At 58.3% G+C, this 12271-nt stretch overlaps 1 protein-coding gene across 2 annotated transcripts in view; it reads left to right on the forward strand.

Annotated features, from left to right (window-relative positions):
- Window positions 1-12271, forward strand: part of pcif1 (phosphorylated CTD interacting factor 1) — a 205463-nt gene that overhangs the window by 143202 nt on the left and 49990 nt on the right. The window lies entirely within an intron of this gene.

Raw genomic sequence — 12271 nt, forward strand, 5'->3', positions numbered from 1 at the left:
CTCCTCTCCTGGTCAGGCACAGTCAGCTCTCCACTCCTGGTCAGGTACAGTCTGCTCTCCACTCCTAGGTAAGCATAGTCACCTCTCCACTCCTGGACTGTCACAGTCAGCTCTCCACTCCTGTACAGGCACAATGAGCTCTCCACTCCTAGAGATGCACAGTCAGCTCTCCACCCCTGGGCAGGCACAATCAGCTCTCCACTCCTGGTCAGGCACAGTCAGCTCTCCACTCCTGGTCAGGCACAGTCTGCTCTCCAGTCCTGGTCAGGCACTGTCCGCTCTCCACTTCTTGACAGGCACAATCAGCTGTCAGGCACAGTCACCTCTCCAGTCCTGGACAGGCACAGTGTGCTCTTCACTCCTGGACAGTCACAGTCAGCTCTCCACTACTGGACTGTCACAGTCAGCTCTCCACTCCAGTACAGGCACAGTCAGCTCTCCACTCCTGGTCAGGCACAGTCTGCTCTCCAATCCTGGTCAGGCACTGTCCGCTCTCCACTTCTTGACAGGCACAGACAGCTCTCCAACCCTGGACAGGCACAATCAGCTCTCCAATCCTTGACAGGCACAATCAGCTGTCAACCCCTGGTCAGGCACAGTCAGCTCGCCACTCCTGGGCAGGCACAGTCAGCTCTCCACCCCATGACAGGCACAGTCAGTTCTCCACCCCTGGACAGGCACCATCAGCTGTCCACCCCTGGTCAGGCACAGTCAGCTCTCCACTCCTGGACTGTCACAGTCAGCTCTCCACTCCAGTACAGGCACAGTCAGCTCTCCACTCCTGGTCAGGCACAGTCTGCTCTCCAATCCTGGTCAGGCACTGTCCGCTCTCCACTTCTTGACAGGCACAGACAGCTCTCCACCCCTGGACAGGCACAATCAGCTCTCCAATCCTTGACAGGCACAATCAGCTGTCAACCCCTGGTCAGGCACAGTCAGCTCGCCACTCCTGGGCAGGCACAGTCAGCTCTCCACCCCATGACAGGCACAGTCAGTTCTCCACCCCTGGACAGGCACCATCAGCTGTCCACCCCTGGTCAGGCACAGTCAGCTCTCCACTCCTGGACAGGCACAGTCATCTCTTCACTCCTGGACAGGCACAGTCAGCTGTCCACTCCTGGTCAAGCACAGTCAGTTCTGCGCTGATGGACAAGCACAGTCAGCTCTGCGCTCCTGGACAGGCACAGTCAGCTCTCCATTCCTGGAGATGCACAGTCAGCTCTCCACTCCTGGACAGGCTCAATCAGCCCTCCACTCCTGGTCAGGCACAGTCAGCTCTCCACTCCTTAACAGGCACCGTCAGCTCTACACTCCTGGACAGGCACAGTCAACTCTCCGCTCCTGGTTAGGCACAACCAGCTGTCGCACTCCTGGACAGGCACAGTCAGCTCTACACTCCTGTACCGGCACAGTCAGATCTCCCCTCCTGGAGAGGCACAGTCAGCTCTCCACCCCTGGGCTGGCACAATCAGCTCTCCACTCCTGGTCAGGCACAGTAGACTCTCCGCTCCTGGCCAGGCACAGTCTGCTCTCCAGTCGTGGTCAGGCGCAGTCAGCTCTGCACTCCTGGACAGGCATAGTCTGCTCTCCACTCCTGGTCAGTCACAGTCTGCTCTCCAGTCCTGGTCAGGCACAGTCTGCTCTCCGGTCCTCGTCAGGCACCGTCTGCTCTCCAAACCTGGTCAGGCACAGTCTGCTCTCCACTCATGGACAGGCACAGTCAGCTCTCACTGCTGGACGGGCACAGTCAGCTCTCCACTCCTGGACAGACTCAGTCACATCTCCACGCCTGGTCAGGCACTGTCAACTCTCCACTCCAGTTCAGGCACATTCTGCTTTCCACTCCTGGTGAGGCACAGTCATCTCTCCACTCATGTACAGGCACAGTCAGCTCTCCACTCCTGGTCAGGCACAGTCAACTCTCGACTCCTGTAGAGACACAGTCAGCCCTCCACCCTTGTCAGGCACAGTCAACTCTCCACTCCTGGACAGACACAGTCAGCTCTCCACTCCTGGACAGACACAGTCAGCTCTCCACTCCTGGACAGGCACAGTCAGCTCTGCACTCCTGGACAGGCACAGTCAGCCCTCTACTCCTGGACAGGCACAGTCAGCTCTCCATTCCTGGATTGGCACAGTCAGCTCTCCACTCCTGGATTGGCACAGTCAGCTCTCCACTCCTGGAAGGCGCAGTCAGCTATCCTCTCCTGGTCAGGTGCAGTCAGCTCTCCACACCTGGACAGGCGCTGTCAGCTCTCCGGTCCTGGTCAGGCACAGTCAGCTCTCCACTCTTTGTCAGGCAAAGTCAGCTCTCCTCTCCTGGTCAGGCACAGTCAGCTCTCCACTCCTGGTCAGGTACAGTCAGCTCTGCACTCCTGGACAGACACAGTCAGCTCTCCACTCCTGGACAGACACAGTCAGCTCTCCACTCCTGGATTGGCACAGTCAGCTCTCCACTCCTGGACTGGCACAGTCAGCCCTCCACTCCTGGACAGGCTCAGTCAACTCTCCACTCCTGGACAGGCACAGCCAGCTCTCCACTCCTGGTCCGGCACAGTCAGCTCTCCACCCCTGGACAGGCACTGTCAGCTTTCCACTCCTGGACAGGCACAGTCAGCTTTCCACTCCTGTACAGGCACAGTCAGCTCTCCACTCCTGGAGATGCACAGTCAGCTTTCCACCCCTTGTCGGGCACAATCAGCTCTCCACTCCTGGTCAGGCACAGTCTGCTCTCCACTCCTGGTCAGGCACAGTCTGCTCTCCAGTCCTGGTCAGGCACTGTCAGCTCTCCAGTCCTGGATTGGCACAGTCAGCTCTCCTCTCCTGGACAGGCGCAGTCAGCTATCCTCTCCTGGTCAGGCACACTCAGCTCTCCAAACCTTGACAGGCACAATCAGCTGTCAACCACTGGTCAGGCACAGTCAGCTCTCACTCCTGGACGGGCACAGTCAGCACTCCACTCCTGGACAGGCTCAGTCACATCTCCACGCCTGGTCAGGCACTGTCAGCTCTCCACTCCTGTTCAGGCACATTCGGCTTTCCACTCCTGGTCAGGCACAGTCATCTCTCCACTCATGTACAGGCACAGTCAGCTCTCCACTCCTGGTCAGGCACAGTCAGCTCTCTACTCCTGTACAGACACAGTCAGCCCTCCACCCTTGTCAGGCACAGTCAGCTCTCCACTCCTGGACAGACACAGTCAGCTCTCCACTCCTGGACAGGCACAGTCGGCTCTGCACTCCTGGACAGGCACAGTCAGCCCTCCACTCCTGGACAGGGACAGTCAGCTCTCCACTCCTGGACAGGCACAGTCAGCTCTCCACTCCTGGACAGGCACAGTCAGCTCTCCACTCCTGGATTGGCACAGTCAGCTCTCCTCTCCTGGACAGGCGCAGTCAGCTATCCTCTCCTGGTCAGGCACACTCAGCTCTCCACCCCTGGTCAGGCACAGTCAGCTCTCCACTCCTGGACAGGCACTGGCTGCTCTCCACTCCTGGACAGATACAGTCAGCTCTCCACTCCTGGACAGGCACAGTCAGCTCTCCACACCTGTTCAGGCACAGTCAGCTTTCCACTCCTGTACAGACACAATCAGCCCTCCACCCTGGCCAGGCACAGTCTGCTCTACACTCCTGGACTGACACAGTCAGCTCTCCACTCCTGGACAGGCACAGTCAGCTCTGCATTCCTGGACAGGCACAGTCAGCTCTCCACTCCTGGACAGGCGCTGTCAGCTCTCCAGTCCTGGTCAGGCACAGTCAGCTCTCCACTCTTGGTGAGGCCAAGTCAGCTATCCTCTCCTGGTCAGGTACAGGTAGCTCTCCACTCCTAGACAAGGATAGTCACCTCTCCACTCCTGGATAGGCACAGTCTGCTCTTCACTCCTGGACAGTCACAGTCAGATCTCCACTCCTGGACTGTCACAGTCAGCTCTCCACTCCTGTACAGGCACAGTCAGCTCTCCACTCCTGGAGATGCACAGTCAGCCCTCCTCCCCTCGGCAGGCACAATGAGCTCTCCACTCCTGGTCAGGCACAGTCAGCTCTCCACTCCTGGACAGACACAGTCAACTCTCCACTCCTGGACAGGCACAGTCGGCTCTGCACTCCTGGACAGGCACAGTCAGCCCTCCACTCCTGGACAGGCACAGTCAGCTCTCCAATCCTGGACAGGCACAGTCAGCTCTCCAATCCTGGACAGGCACAGTCAGCTCTCCACTCCTGTAATGGCACAGTCAGCTCTCCACTCCTGGACAGGCGCAGTCAGCTATCCTCTCCTGGTCAGACACACTCAGCTCTCCACCCCTGGTCAGACACAGTCAGCTCTCCACTCCTCGACAGATACAGTCAGCTCTCCACTCCTGGACAGGCAAGGTCAGCTCTCCGCTCATGGTCAAGCACAGTCAGCTTTCCACTCCTGTACAGACACAATCAGCCCTCCACCCTGGTCAGGCACAGTCAGCTCTACACTCCTGGACTGACAGAGTCAGCTCTCCACTCCTGGACAGGCACAGTCAGCTCTGCACTCCTGGACAGGCACAGTCCGCTCTCCACTCCTGGACAGGCGCTGTCAGTTCTCCAGTCCTGGTCAGGCACAGTCAGCTCTCCACTCTTGGTCAGGCCAAGTCAGATCTCCTCTCCTGGTCAGGCACAGTCAGCTCTCCACTCCTGGTCAGGTACAGTCAGCTCTCCACTCCTAGGCAAGGATAGTCACCTCTCCACTCCTGGACAGGCACAGTCTGCTCTTCACTCCTGGACAGTCACAGTCAGCTCTCCACTCCTGGACTGTCACAGTCAGCTCTCCACTCCTGTACAGGCACAATCAGCTCTCCACTCCTAGAGATGCACAGTCAGCTCTCCACCCCTGGGCAGGCACAATTAGCTCTCCACTCCTGGTCAGGCACAGTCAGCTCTCCACTCCTGGTCAGGCACAGTCTGCTCTCCAGTCCTGGTCAGGCACTGTCCGCTCTCCACTTCTTGACAGGCACAATCAGCTGTCAGGCACAGTCACCTCTCCACTCCTGGACAGGCACAGTGAGCTCTTCACTCCTGGACAGTCACAGTCAGCTCTCCACTACTGGACTGTCACAGTCAGCTCTCCACTCCAGTACAGGCACAGTCAGCTCTCCACTCCTTGAGATGCACAGTCAGCTCTCCACCCCTGGGCAGACACAGTCAGCTCTCCACTCCTGGTCAGGCCCAGTCTGCTCTCCAGTCCTGGTCAGGCACTGTCCGCTCTCCACTTCCTGACAGGCACAGCCAGCTCTCCACCCCTGGACAGGCACAATCAGCTGTCAACCCCTGGTCAGGCACAATCAGCTGTCAACCTCTGGTCAGGCACAGTCAGCTCGCCACTCCTGGGCAGGCACAGTCAGCTCTCCACTCCTGGTCAGGTACAGTCTGCTCTCCACTCCTAGGTAAGCATAGTCACCTCTCCACTCCTGGACTGTCACAGTCAGCTCTCCACTCCTGTACAGGCACAATGAGCTCTCCACTCCTATAGATGCACAGTCAGCTCTCCACCCCTGGGCAGGCACAATCAGCTCTCCACCCCTGGTCAGACACCGTCAGCTCTCCACTCCTGGACAGGCTCAGCCAGGTCTGCGCTCCTGGACAGGCACAGGCTGCTCTCCACTCCTCGACAGATACAGTCAGCTCTCCACTCCTGGACAGGCACAGTCAGCTCTCCACTCCTGGTCAAGCACAGTCAGCTTTCCACTCTTGTACAGACACAATCAGCCCTCCAACCTGGTCAGGCACAGTCAGCTCTGCACTCCTCGACTGACAGAGTCAGCTCTCCACTCCTGGACAGGCACAGTCAGCTCTGCACTCCTGGACAGGCACAGTCCGCTCTCCACTCCTGGACAGGCGCTGTCAGCTCTCCAGTCCTGGTCAGGCACAGTCAGCTCTCCACTCTTGGTCAGGCCAAGTCAGCTCTCCTCTCCTGGTCAGGCACAGTCAGCTCTCCACTCCTGGTCAGGTACAGTCTGCTCTCCACTCCTAGGTAAGCATAGTCACCTCTCCACTCCTGGACTGTCACAGTCAGCTCTCCACTCCTGTACAGGCACAATGAGCTCTCCACTCCTAGAGATGCACAGTCAGCTCTCCACCCCTGGGCAGGCACAATCAGCTCTCCACTCCTGGTCAGGCACAGTCAGCTCTCCACTCCTGGTCAGGCACAGTCTGCTCTCCAGTCCTGGTCAGGCACTGTCCGCTCTCCACTTCTTGACAGGCACAATCAGCTGTCAGGCACAGTCACCTCTCCAGTCCTGGACAGGCACAGTGTGCTATTCACTCCTGGACAGTCACAGTCAGCTCTCCACTACTGGACTGTCACAGTCAGCTCTCCACTCCAGTACAGGCACAGTCAGCTCTCCACTCCTGGTCAGGCACAGTCTGCTCTCCAATCCTGGTCAGGCACTGTCCGCTCTCCACTTCTTGACAGGCACAGACAGCTCTCCACCCCTGGACAGGCACAATCAGCTCTCCAATCCTTGACAGGCACAATCAGCTGTCAACCCCTGGTCAGGCACAGTCAGCTCGCCACTCCTGGGCAGGCACAGTCAGCTCTCCACCCCATGACAGGCACAGTCAGTTCTCCACCCCTGGACAGGCACCATCAGCTGTCCACCCCTGGTCAGGCACAGTCAGCTCTCCACTCCTGGACAGGCACAGTCATCTCTGCACTCCTGGACAGGCACAGTCAGCTGTCCACTCCTGGTCAAGCACAGTCAGTTCTGCGCTGATGGACAAGCACAGTCAGCTCTGCGCTCCTGGACAGGCACAGTCAGCTCTCCATTCCTGGAGATGCACAGTCAGCTCTCCACTCCTGGACAGGCTCAATCAGCCCTCCACTGCTGGTCAGGCACAGTCAGCTCTCCACTCCTTGACAGGCACCGTCAGCTCTACACTCCTGGACAGGCACAGTCAACTCTCCACTCCTGGTTAGGCACAACCAGCTGTCGCACTCCTGGTCAGGCACAGTCAGCTCTCCACTCCTGGTCAGGCACAGTTTGCCCCCCAGTCCTGGTCAGGCACAGTCAGCTCTACACTCCTGTACCGGCACAGTCAGCTCTCCACCCCTGGACAGGCACTGTCAGCTTTCCACTCCTGGACAGGCACAGTCAGCTCTACACTCCTGTACCGGCACAGTCAGATCTCCCCTCCTGGAGAGGCACAGTCAGCTCTCCGCCCCTGGGCTGGCACAATCAGCTCTCCACTCCTGGTCAGGCACAGTAGACTCTCCGCTCCTGGCCAGGCACAGTCTGCTCTCCAGTCGTGGTCAGGCGCAGTCAGCTCTGCACTCCTGGACAGGCATAGTCTGCTCTCCACTCCTGGTCAGTCACAGTCTGCTCTCCAGTCCTGGTCAGGCACAGTCTGCTCTCCAGTCCTCGTCAGGCACCGTCTGCTCTCCAAACCTGCTCAGGCACAGTCTGCTCTCCACTCCTGGACAGGCACAGTCAGCTCTCACTGCTGGACGGGCACAGTCAGCACTCCACTCCTGGACAGACTCAGTCACATCTCCACGCCTGGTCAGGCACTGTCAACTCTCCACTCCAGTTCAGGCACATTCTGCTTTCCACTCCTGGTGAGGCACAGTCATCTCTCCACTCATGTACAGGCACAGTCAGCTCTCCACTCCTGGTCAGGCACAGTCAACTCTCGACTCCTGTAGAGACACAGTCAGCCCTCCACCCTTGTCAGGCACAGTCAACTCTCCACTCCTGGACAGACACAGTCAGCTCTCCACTCCTGGACAGACACAGTCAGCTCTCCACTCCTGGACAGGCACAGTCGGCTCTGCACTCCTGGACAGGCACAGTCAGCCCTCTACTCCTGGACAGGCACAGTCAGCTCTCCATTCCTGGATTGGCACAGTCAGCTCTCCACTCCTGGATTGGCACAGTCAGCTCTCCACTCCTGGAAGGCGCAGTCAGCTATCCTCTCCTGGTCAGGTGCAGTCAGCTCTCCACACCTGGACAGGCGCTGTCAGCTCTCCGGTCCTGGTCAGGCACAGTCAGCTCTCCACTCCTGGTCAGGTACAGTCAGCTCTGCACTCCTGGACAGACACAGTCAGCTCTCCACTCCTGGACAGACACAGTCAGCTCTCCACTCCTGGATTGGCACAGTCAGCTCTCCACTCCTGGACTGGCACAGTCAGCCCTCCACTCCTGGACAGGCACAGTCGGCTCTGCACTCCTGGACAGGCACTGTCAGCCCTCTACTCCTGGACAGGCACAGTCAGCTCTCCATTCCTGGATTGGCACTGTCAGCTCTCCACTCCTGGATTGGCACAGTCAGCTCTCCACTCCTGGAAGGCGCAGTCAGCTATCCTCTCCTGGTCAGGTGCAGTCAGCTCTCCACACCTGGACAGGCGCTGTCAGCTCTCCGGTCCTGGTCAGGCACAGTCAGCTCTCCACTCTTTGTCAGGCAAAGTCAGCTCTCCTCTCCTGGTCAGGCACAGTCAGCTCTCCACTCCTGGTCAGGTACAGTCAGCTCTGCACTCCTGGACAGACACAGTCAGCTCTCCACTCCTGGACAGACACAGTCAGCTCTCCACTCCTGGATTGGCACAGTCAGCTCTCCACTCCTGGACTGGCACAGTCAGCCCTCCACTCCTGGACAGGCTCAGTCAACTCTCCACTCCTGGACAGGCACAGCCAGCTCTCCACTCCTGGTCCGGCACAGTCAGCTCTCCACCCCTGGACAGGCACTGTCAGCTTTCCACTCCTGGACAGGCACAGTCAGCTTTCCACTCCTGTACAGGCACAGTCAGCTCTCCACTCCTGGAGATGCACAGTCAGCTTTCCACCCCTTGTCGGGCACAATCAGCTCTCCACTCCTGGTCAGGCACAGTCTGCTCTCCACTCCTGGTCAGGCACAGTCTGCTCTCCAGTCCTGGTCAGGCACTGTCAGCTCTCCACTCCTGGTCAGGCACAGTCAGCTCTCTACTCCTGTACAGACACAGTCAGCCCTCCACCCTTGTCAGGCACAGTCAGCTCTGCACTCCTGGACAGACACAGTCAGCTCTCCACTCCTGGACAGGCACAGTCGGCTCTGCACACCTGGAGAGGCACAGTCAGCCCTCCACTCCTGGACAGGGACAGTCAGCTCTCCACTCCTGGACAGGCACAGTCAGCTCTCCACTCCTGGACAGGCACAGTCAGCTCTCCACTCCTGGATTGGCACAGTCAGCTCTCCACTCCTGGATTGGCACAGTCAGCTCTCCTCTCCTGGACAGGCGCAGTCAGCTATCCTCTCCTGGTCAGGCACAGTCGGCTCTGCACACCTGGAGAGGCACAGTCAGCCCTCCACTCCTGGACAGGGACAGTCAGCTCTCCACTCCTGGACAGGCACAGTCAGCTCTCCACTCCTGGACAGGCACAGTCAGCTCTCCACTCCTGGATTGGCACAGTCAGCTCTCCTCTCCTGGACAGGCGCAGTCAGCTATCCTCTCCTGGTCAGGCACACTCAGCTCTCCACCCCTGGTCAGGCACAGTCAGCTCTCCACTCCTGGACAGGCACTGGCTGCTCTCCACTCCTGGACAGATACAGTCAGCTCTCCACTCCTGGACAGGCACAGTCAGCTCTCCACTCCTGTTCAGGCACAGTCAGCTTTCCACTCCTGTACAGACAATCAGCCCTCCACCCTGGTCAGGCACAGTCTGCTCTACACTCCTGGACTGACACAGTCAGCTCTCCACTCCTGGACAGGCACAGTCAGCTCTGCATTCCTGGACAGGCACAGTCAGCTCTCCACTCCTGGACAGGCGCTGTCAGCTCTCCAGTCCTGGTCAGGCACAGTCAGCTCTCCACTCTTGGTGAGGCCAAGTCAGCTATCCTCTCCTGGTCAGGTACAGGTAGCTCTCCACTCCTAGACAAGGATAGTCACCTCTCCACTCCTGGATAGGCACAGTCTGCTCTTCGCTCCTGGACAGTCACAGTCAGCTCTCCACTCCTGGACTGTCACAGTCAGCTCTCCACTCCTGTACAGGCACAGTCAGCTCTCCATTCCTGGAGATGCACAGTCAGCCCTCCTCCCCTCGGCAGGCACAGTCAGCTCTCCACTCCTGGTCAAGCACAGTCAGTTCTGCGCTGATGGACAAGCACAGTCAGCTCTGCACTCCTGGACAGGCACAGTCAACTCTCCACTCCTGGAGATGCACAGTCAGCTTTCCACCCCTTGTCGGGCACAATCAGCTCTCCACTCCTGGTCAGGCACAGTCTGCTCTCCACTCCTGGTCATGCACAGTCTGCTCTCCACTCCTGGGCAGGCACAGTCAGCTCTCCACCCCATGACAGGCACAGTCAGCTCTCCACCCCATGACAGGCACAGTCAGTTCTCCACCCCTGGACAGACACAATCAGCTCTCCACCCCTGGTCAGGCACATTCTGCTCCCCACTCCTTGCCAGGCACAATCTGCTGTCAACCCCTGGGCACAGTCAGCTCTCCACTCCTGGGCAGGCACAGTCAGCTCTCCACCCCTGCTTAGGCACATTCAGCTCTCCAGCCCATGACAGGCACTGTCTGCTATTCACCCCTCAGCAGGCACAGTTCATCCTCCACTACTGGTCAGGCACAGTCAGCTCTCCACTCCTGGAGAGGCACAGTCAGCTCTGCACTCCTGGACAGGCACAGTCAGCTCTCCACTCCTGGATTGGCACAGTCAGCTCTCCACTCCTGGTCACGCACAGTCAGCTCTGCGCTAAGGGACAGGCACAGTCAGCTCTGCACTCCTGGACAGGCACAGTCAGCTCTCCATTCCTGGTGATGCACAGTCAGCTCTCCACTCCTGGACTGGCACAATCAGCCCTCCACTCCTGGTCAGGCACAGTCAGCTCTCCACTCCTGGACAGGCACCGTCAGCTCTCCACTTTTGGACAGGCACAGTCAACTCTCCACTCCTGGTCAGGCACAGTCAGCTCTCCACTCCTGGTCAGGCACAGTCTGCTCTCCACTCCTGGACAGGCACAGTCAGCTCTCCACTCCTTGTCAGGCACAGTCAGCTCTCTACTCCTGTACAGACACAGTCAGTCCTCCACCCTTGTCAGGCACAGTCAGGCCTCCACCCCTGGTCAAGCAGAGTCAGCTCTCAACTCCTGGACAGGCACAGTCAGCTCTCCACTCCAATACACGCACAGCCAGCTCTGCACTCCTGGTCAAGCACAGTCAGCTCTCCACTCCTGGACAGGTACAGTCAGCTCTCCACTCCTGAACGGGCACAGTCAGCTCTCCACTCCTGGACAAGCACGGTCACATCTCCACTCCTGGACAGGCACAGTCAGCTCCCCACTTCTATACAGACACAGTCAGCTCTGCACGCCTGGACAGGCACAGTTAGCTCTGCACTCCTGGACAGATACAGTCAGCTCCCCACTCCTGGACAGATACAGTCAGCTCTCCACTCCCGGACAGATACAGTCAGCTCTCCACTCCCGGACATTCACAGTCAGCTCTCCACTCCTGGACAGGCACAATCAACTCTCCACTCCTGGATTGGCACACTCCGCTCTCCACTCCTGGTCAGGCACAGTCAGCTCTCCACTCTTGGTCAGGCACAGTCAGCTCTCCATTCCTGGTCAGGCACAGTCAGCTCTGCACTCCTGGACAGGCACAGTCAGCTCTCCACTCCTGGATTGGCACAGTCAGCTCTCCACTCCTGGACAGGCACAGTCAGCTCTCCTCTCCTGGTCAGGCGCAGTCAGATCTCCACTCCTGGACAGGCACAGTCTGCTCTCCACTCCTTGACAGGCACAGTCTGCTCTCCACTCCTGGACAGGCACAGTCTGCTCTCCACTCCTTACAGGCACAGTCTGCTCTCCACTCCTGGTCAGGCACAGTCTGCTCTCCCCTCCTGGTCAGGCACAGTCAGCTGTCCACTGCTCAACAGACACTGTTACATACCCAAATGTATGCATTTCACCTCAACGGGCCCCTCACACTCTATCTATTGCTTCCCGAGATCTTTATGAATGCAGTTGCTTCCCCGTTCTGCACCAATGGAAAGGTAGATTTCTTCCACTTTGCACTTAACGCACTGACAGCCCGCGTCCACACGAGCTCAGAATTATCTTTAACTTTGTGCAGATTTTATTGCCACTCATATCCATATATGTAGAACTTCCTTTCCACATGTCATATCCATACCATGAGAGAGTACATGAACAGGATTGATGCTTGATGCTGAGAAACTGGAGTTCATTACTGAAGAGGCATGACAACAGGGAGAATGGAAATGACTCTTTTAACACCCTTTACAGAAGTTGGTTT

Source organism: Cetorhinus maximus, chromosome 13 (assembly GCF_964194155.1).
Source record: "Cetorhinus maximus chromosome 13, sCetMax3.hap1.1, whole genome shotgun sequence".
NCBI classification, from domain to species: domain Eukaryota; kingdom Metazoa; phylum Chordata; class Chondrichthyes; order Lamniformes; family Cetorhinidae; genus Cetorhinus; species Cetorhinus maximus.